The sequence below is a fragment of the Merops nubicus genome, unplaced genomic scaffold (assembly GCF_000691845.1).
Source record: "Merops nubicus isolate BGI_N331 unplaced genomic scaffold, ASM69184v1 scaffold4094, whole genome shotgun sequence".
Lineage (NCBI taxonomy): Eukaryota > Metazoa > Chordata > Aves > Coraciiformes > Meropidae > Merops > Merops nubicus.
The window spans coordinates 207852-216888 of record NW_008604837.1 but is presented as its reverse complement, the minus strand read 5'-3'; positions in this window follow the sequence as shown (position 1 = coordinate 216888).

Below are 9037 nucleotides of genomic sequence, written 5' to 3'. Positions count from 1 at the left end.
AAAATCTCCTCCTGGTGAAGTCAGTTGGCACAATCAGGGTCGTAAAATCACAACCTTTAAAATCATCCTGAGAGCGGATACATTCTGTACTGCTTTCTGTCCTCGTTATGATCTCTGTCACAAGAACAAGTTATCCCTGAATCTGTGTCTGAGATGCTGTCTTCTCATTTTCATCAAATAATCCCTGTTCTTGTGACAAAAGATTGTAAGTAACAGGAACAAAAATGGCCCCAAATGAAGCCATTCTCATGACAAAGACTGTAATGAGAACAGAAAATGGCACAAAATCAATTCATTCTCATGACAACCTTAAGATTGTAATGAGGACAAGAAAAACAGTCTGAAATTTATCAATTCTTGTGACAACCCTGAGACAGTAATGAAAGCAGCAAATGGTATGAAATTGGTCCACTCTCGTGATAGACACTGAAACAAAACCAGAAAATAGCAACACGTTTATCCATCCTTTTGACAACCCTGCGAGTGGAACAAGAACAGAAAAGGTTAGGAAAATTAACCCATTCCTGTCACAAACAATCTGATAAGTGTAATAACCAATTGGCCTTTCCAAATGGCATAATCCAGCCATTTCAGCACTGGCTTCGTACTAAACTGGATGAGTAATTAAGTTTCAAAATATGTTTGCACGTAGCTCACATTTGGGTTAGGTATAAAGTAGCAGGAACTTATAGTAAATGAAGGCAGTGCTCAAAGTGGGTCCACACCCACTGGTAGAGAAGCTCGGCCTCTCCAGGGTGCCTATTGCCAAAGCTGTTTCTACCAGCATCGTTTTATTAATTTTATTTCTTTCTGTGATAAATTCCTGACATCCACAGACATCAGTTAGTGGTGAGGTCCTTTTCAAGACCCTGCCTACATGAGCCTGTAAGGCAATCACCATCCATTGCCATCCCTCTGCAATTATGGCCGAGCTGATGACACGTGGATGACATCACACGTATTTCCTTGTATAAAATGTCAGCAGGGATTAGTGCGCAGGGAGCCAGGTTTCTCCTCAGTTTCTTTGAAGGAAGGCCTGGCTGCAAAAAAGAAAACGGGAGAGGACAGAGGAGAATAAAATCAGGGATGTGGGTGAAGGCAAGGATTATGGGTGGGTAAGAGGTGATCTGGCTGAAGTAACTGGGTATCAGAAAATTATCAGCAGCTGGGAAAAAAAAAAAGAAGCAAGACAGAATTAACAAATAGTTAAAAAGCAGGAGGGTAGGGGCAGATGGGAATAGCAAATACTACCCCTGGGATGAACTCAAACATAAAAGCAGGTACTTGTGAGAAATGAAGGAGGAGAAAGCAGTAAGGAAAGAGGAGTGAGTAGCCTGTCTATTGCCAGCTCATGCAAACAGAAGGAAAAAGCCTGAGAAGGAAAAATCAGGAGACTGATGCGCTCAACTGCAAATGGCCACCACAGGGAAAGAAGCCATGAGCAGCTCTGTATTTTCTAGACTGCAAGTTAGAAAGGAATTCCTCACTGAGTGCAAGAAATCTGATTTTGAGGAGGGGAGGAAGAGGGGAAAAAAGAGACCTCTCTCTCTTTCTCCCTTTCCCCAGCCACTCCAGCCTTCTCTTCTACCTGCAGTTAACTGTGAGTGCAAATGATATCATTAAGTTATCTAGCTATCTGGCTGCACCCACATGTCAGTGCCTGGAAGGCTAAATCCTATCATTTGCACCCGGGGTTAATGCAGTGCAGCAAATTGTGGGTGCCGAGTAGATTCCTTCAGAACTGGAGGCTGAGCTGAGGCCAATATAAAAATATATCCCAAGCGTTTAGCTGGCACTCTCCCGCCACTTGGATGACATCTGACCTTTGCTGCTGCGCGCGTGTGGTTTTGAGCTGCCCAAGCAGAGAGGAAATCATTTTGAAGGCTCCTGCTATGAAAGTCAGTATCTCCCTGAGTGGACTGACTGTCCTCTGAAAAAGTGTAAACGCTTAACCTCAGTCAAGTAGGCTCAAAAGGCAACACACTGCATTGCTGGAGGAGGAACAGAGAGGGGGAAAGTGTCAGCGTGTACATATGGGAGCTATACCCGGGCTTCCTCCTGGGCTTTTGCTACCTTTTGTATTCACTCTTCAGATTTACAGTCTATTGGCACCTGCCCGCACCATGCGAACGGCTCCCTGCAACATGCAAAGGTATGGATTTCATTATGCTTCCCTTTAAAATAAAAAACAGGTCTCCACACAAAAAGAGCTCTATCTCTTTAAAAAAAATCCTAAAAAGAAATCAGTTGTGAGAGTCACTGTTGCCCCAGTGCCAGCTTTATGCCTTCGACTAATGCGCTTCTCCAGGAACAGTCTTTAAATGAGAAGTTACGGCTGCTTTTCTGATTGAAACAAACTAGTGTTGATTGCTGATCAGCCATCTGTAAAGGAGGGCATCTCAGGAAGGATATGAGCTAATGAAAAAATGGACCTGATTTGAAAGTGTGATGTGCTTCATGCCACAGGCCAGTCTGAGTGGCATGAGATTATATCAGTGCAAGTGAGAGGTAGATTGAGAATAAGTAACTTCTGTCTTAAAGATTAAATGGCAAATTTGCTATTAAATGTGAAAGACATAAAATGGAATTAACGCTTTGAGGGTGTTAGCTGTGGTTATATACACTCTGCAAATGGCACTTCCATCCTGTCACTTGCATTGTCAAACGGCACACTCTTCTCATTGCAGCTCAATTAATACTCATTCAGAAGTATCAATTAAAGAAATGAGAAATGAAGTGTTGACCCTTAACAGCCACCCACACATCACCCACTTCACAAGCGCATTCCGTGTGGCATTACTTCTCCAAATGACCTTTGTAACTGGTAAAATATTATTGATGAAATCATTAGGTTTCTTGGTAACCAATTGATAATTTTCATCTGGGTTGCTTGGTGCTGATAACATTACCCTTGCTGTAACTAAGAGACAAACGCTGTCATGGAAGTACATGGGGCTCGCTGGGCATTTCTACATTTTACGCCCTATATTTCTAAAAATCTTCAGTACAAAGGAAAATTAGCAGGCCTACAATTTCTTTTCTTTTTTTTTTTTTTTTTTAAAAAAAAAGGAATTTAAATTGTCAAGGTAGTTGTTGCAGTTTTACTGTGTGAGGTGTGTTACACTGTCCTTTGTTATGTTTTGCCTCGCTATTACATCGCACCCAGCTGTATGTTCTTGCTTTGTGACATGATATGAAGTGACATAAGTAAAGACTGAGCTGAAATGCTGGATTTGGATCCAAACTGAGATGTTAAACTGAAGCACAAAAGTTTGGAAAGGATTGGATTGAAATTTTTTTTTGCTTGGGACTGAGGCCAAATATAAACTTGGCTGTGATATCTCATTAATTTTCAAGCACCCCAAAATCTAAAGTTATCCAAATTCTAATTTTTGGGGTCAAATGCACCTCTAAACATGAGTACTGAAATAAAGATGAACTAAAAAAGCTGAGTGGGGTATTTGATTGTGTTTTTGAGCTCTCTTTCTACCCCTAATTTCTTTTATTTCTTTTTGCCAACTGATTAGACCTTTTCGTGAAATTCCAGCTTATTCAAATCCCTAGGATAGCTGTGGATGGAGATTACTTTTGCTATACAACTCCCTTGCATAGCCAGATCTTTAGTCATTTGATTTTTTTTTAATTTCCTTGAATGCTTTTGATTGTGTGGGTGTTGCTGTACATGCCAGTATGCTTTGTGTCAGTTCTTTTCACTGCTTTGCCATTTATGCTTCTTACCAATTCCTTTCACTGTAGTGCAACATTAAATATTTTCCTGTAGATCTTAAACTCATCATGCACATTGTTGTTTGGTTTTGGTTTTTTTTTTTTTGTTCGTTTGTGGGTTTGCTGCTGTGTTTTTTTTTGTTTTTTTTTTTTTGTTTTGTTTTTTGTTTTATTTTTAAAGTTTCGTGCATATCAAATGAAAAGATTGTAATCCTGGATTGGCCCTACCTTTGTAGTAGGAAGGTCTCCTTCTGTGACCTTTGCACTGTTGTGCTCACAGGCAGTCTGTTTTGCTGGAAGATAGGCTTGCTAAGTCTCCAGTCAAGCCTAAGTTAAAAGGCCAATGCATATATGCTGCATTTTATCATTGTTATGCATATCACCACCAAGGCCGACTGTCACAGTTTTCAAACAGTAATGCTTGCAAGTCAAGATTGTCAAAGCTGCTTAAGAGATTCAGATACCCCATTGCCATGAAGCTAAGTGGGGCTGTTTTGAGATTCTGAATGATAGCACTTACCCTGGGGAGTGCATGAGAAAAACCTTATGCGTGTAATACACGCTTTCCAAGGCAGATGCCTTGGTGGAGAGGCCCTGCATAAAGGCAGGCAGATGAAAATGGGTATCCTGTCAAAAGAAATCATATGTGGTGATGGTCTGGATTTTCAAACTCATCTTCTTTTCATGGCACACTGTTTTTCAGTCCAACCCAGCTCAAATGGAGAACTATTGCAGTGATACTGATGTCTGAGGCTAAGGTTCCTAAACATGGTCTGTGTAAAGAGTCTCTTGTCAGTTGTTTGGACCACATCAAGCTTAAAATGGTTATGTGTTGATTTTCATGCTGAGAACTGCCTTTGTTCTTAATAACAGGTGCAAGGGAGGGACAGAAAATGAAAAGAAACCAACAAAGGTAAATTGAAGTTGAAATTGGTCAAATCATACGAATACGCCCAAGAACAGTGACATATACATTACAGTGTGGCTGAGAACTCGAAAGAATGTCATAAAATGCTAGGCACTGTGTCCCCAAACTTAATCATCACCCTAGTTCCTCATCTGCATAGCACTGTCTCTATGATGTCATTGCTTTTCATTTTGGGACCCATGCCTGGTTCCTTGCAGAGGACATCCTCTGCCGTGGTGATGTGTCTGAGCAATGTGGTGACTGTAGGTGGACATCTGCCTCGCTTATGTGTGGTAGGAGTGAAAAGATGTCTCGTGCCTGGGACAAGGAAAGTGGAGGAAGAAAAGGGTTGTGTGTAGAGCTCTGTCAAAGACAGGCAATATGCAGGGTAACTGGATTCTGTCCTGGCTTCATGTCTAGATTTTTCATCTGATAACAGGTAAATTGCGCCAGAAAAGGTCTTCAGTGGTGAGCCTGATTTTCTGGGATCAGGGCTCTGACTATTAGAGGTACAGACTTCCCACAGTCATGCATGAGGTCAAGATGATCTCTGCTCTGACCAAAGCACTGTGAAAGTGCAAAGTACTGTAAAAATTAGACTAAGTTTTTGAGTTGAGAATGCCAAATTAAATGACACATTTGAGAATACTTAAATTAATCTCTGCCTCAGTTTTTATGCTTGTAAACCAGAGACAGTGATTTCCCATTTCTTCACAGTAGTATCATAAAGGTAAATTCTTACGGTGACAAAACATCTAAACAACTGTTATGACACCTGCAAAAATAGAATTGGAGAGGAAAACAGTTATGTCCAGCCCAGTGCAGAGCTGGACTGGGGCATGAAGCCACACACTGGATGATAAGGATAAAACAATACTGAGAAGTAGCCCAGTTTCATGAGCCCCATTCTTCACTGATGAGGAAGACATTGAAGGAAAAAAAAAAGATACGACAATACAATTAAGAATGGTGTCATGGCACATAGGCTGAAAGAGGCCAGTTTGTTACTGACCCTAATACTGATTTCTTATCTTCTGCTCATTTTTTGGTGAAACTTAGCATTTTTTGATGTGTTCCTTTATTAAAAAAGTATGTGATTACAGATACTTGAAGATGTACCTGGATACTCACACCTAATATATAATTAGATTTATGTTTATGTATGCATGATTTTGTAGGTACTGAAGGGAAACTTTTCTAGTTGGTGAGAAGTGTGGCCTGTTTGGTTTAGCATCTTAAATGTTTACATTGTGTGTATAATGACTCAAGGGCAAAATTTAGAGGTATTCGTTAGTAGAAGATGACATCTCTAGAGGATGGAAAATGAAAAAATATTCTTTAGTAATTTAAAGAAAGAAATCTTTCTAACCCACTTTTTTTTTGTTCCTGGAGGTACTATTGTAGGGCTCCACATAACCACTGTGGGGAAAGGTAGGCTGACAGATGGATGTAGCTGCATTACAGGCATTTTCCATAGTCACCCCTCTGAGGATGAGAGCATAAAAGAATGCGAAGGTGAAACTCAAAATGTGTATGGATGTTCCTTTTATCCAGGAAAAGACAACGAACAAATCAGTTGGAGCACAGTGTTTTCTTTGCGGGCGCTCCATCAGGCTTATAATGACACATGGTGGAATGGGAGAGTCACAGTGGACTCCCTTGCTTAACTGTCGTCCTCACTTCCCGTTTGCCAAGTGGAAGGCTCTCTGAGCCCCTGCTGGTGTGCCTGACTCACGCCCAGTGACTCACAGAGAACAGGGGCTCTTCAAAGCAGATTTCAGCTCCTTCTGGGAAGAACTGTGTGGTGTACCAAGCCAAAATGGAGCAGCAAGCTGCGTACTCCCCTCCGGCCCCTGCCTGGCCCCTCACCTTCCATTCCATAGCCAGAGCTCTGCAAGTGGCTCTTCTGGCAGACCAGGAATTTAGGAATTATTCAATAATGTTAATTGATAGGCAGATTATTCCAAGCCCATCTCTCTTTGCTTCGGGGTTGCTTCCGAACATGAACCGCAAAGGGAACATTTCCAGCATAAATATTGAGTCTCTTTGCCTCAGAGAGGTGGATAGCACTCCTGTGAGGCCTCAGAAGTTTGAGGACTGTATGGCTGTCTGCAGAGATGTCAAAAAAAATAGATTTTTCAGGCTGCCCAATTTACAAATCAAACTGCAGCCAGGCTTACGCAGTCTGTGGAGGAGACTTTTGCCTCTGATATCTTCATAAAAATGCTAGATCATAACTGTTTCCAGAACAAAGTCATGAGTGAATGGATTGGTTTATGGAACACACAAGTCAAATTGTCTTACTGGTAGAATATTTGTAATTTGGACTGATTGCTGCAGGCAGCATGAAAAGCAAGATCTGCAGGTAGGTGCAAGGAGAAGGCATACAAATTTAACAAGGGAATTTAGCTGATCTCTGCTAGGGCTGGATCCTTTAGATTTAGTACATTAAGAAAGAGTTGTCCTCACATCTTACACACATTATATTACTAGGTTTGGTGGATAATAGGATGAGCATTTTGATAGACAGTAGAATGGATAGCCAACTCTTTTTGCCAAGTCAAATGCTTTGTGAGCATACACTGTTAAATACCTGAAACTACTGGATTAGTAAGGGAACCTCATAACTCAGGTTAATGATTGGACTTGGTGTTCTTAAAGGTCTCTTCCAACCCAGACGATTCTGATTCTAACCTATTGCAAATCCTTTTAGAGCACCTGACCCTGGACTGAAATATCAGTAATTTATATGTCACTGACAGTTAAAAACTCTTCACTTTTGGTTTATTCTAATACACAGTATATTTGCATCTGCATAAACCTGCTGGCACTCTTCTAGTTCTAAAGGTCTGTTAGCCAAACAAGGTGTAAACATAGGCTGAGAACTAAAAAAAACAAAATAAAAAAAAAAAATTGCTTTGAATTGTCTTTGCCATGTTTGCACTCTTGTTCACTCCCCGTGAATATTGTAATGAATAAATTGACTCATAAGAGTGGTTGTGGAAACAGCATTTTTAGATGGAAAATGGGTATATCTGCAGAAGAGCACATATAAAACTCATAAACGGGAATACCCTACCCAGCAAAGCATGTCTTAGCCAACCTGGAAGCAGAAATGAGGCCATGTGATTTGCTTGTTCTGACAAAACTAGCCCAGGCAGCTACAAACTGATAGTGAAGAAGCTGCAGAACAGGAAATATTAGTATAAATTATTCATTCTAGATCATTTCAAATAATGAGCAAATCTCAGAAAATAATGACCCGTTCACACACAATCCACATGGAGAAAAAAGCGACTAAAATTGATAAAATTCTTTGTTACAAATTATTTGCTCCACACTGGGTGTTGGCATAGCAGACTCTGAAGCCTGACAGTGCCGGAATAATTAAAATATTAAAATGGCTCCATTTTAATCTTTGATCACATATCTAGATCGCGTTGCAGAAATGTCATGTTTACTCATGACTCATAATGAAGAAATGTAGAAATGTCATTATTAGAAACCCTGTTTTTACTGCATCACGTATCAAAATTCGCAGGCAAACCATTGCATTTCCTTTTTCACTTTGTAAGCATTTGTTTCCTGGACGAGCTGAGGCCCACATTTTCAAAACCAGAGGACCTCCTTATACAGGAAATCTGAGCCACCAGATGGCTTTCACTTTCTTGCCACCCACCACCCAATATTTGGGATGGCTCCAAACGCTCTGCCAGATTCCTACTTCTCCCCTCTTGCTCTAGAAGCCTGGCTCCCAATTTTATTGCACCCAGAGACTATTTATGATCGGTTTTGTAGCATATATTGAGAAAGAAATGATGAAAAACTTACCGCATCTCACTTGTCTTCTGTTGGTAAAGAGAAAAATTGCTTTCTTCAACCCACTTTGACTGCCTTGAGGGATGAGATTAAGTGCAGTCAGTTCAACAAATGTGGAACCGAGGACCTGTTGCAATTAGCAGCAATCCCTGCACTGACGGCAGTGGCATCACTTCCCCTTTGGAGCAGTATGGCTGAGATCAGCATAGTGATGAGGCCAGGATGAAGCAGACCACGACCATTTGCCTCAAGTCCCTAAAGAGCAGCCTCTAAGGAAGAGAAATTGCCCACTCTGCTGAAAGTCCTACCAGTCCACAGGATTTCTTTTGATAGTCCACTGGTCTAGTGGAGTTGACAGACCAAAGGCACAGGCCAGGATCAGAAAGACCTACATGAAATTGTGGCAGCAGGAACAAACATGAGGAGAGGAAAAAAAACAAAAAATAACTAAAATTAGGCACACTCAGCAGCAGGTGTTTTCATACCAGCACATCTGTTTGGAAAATGCTTCTTTAAATCCAGATTAAATATACTATTTTAAAGCCTGAACTTTCTGAGTAATTAAAGATTTCTACTGCATGTCTT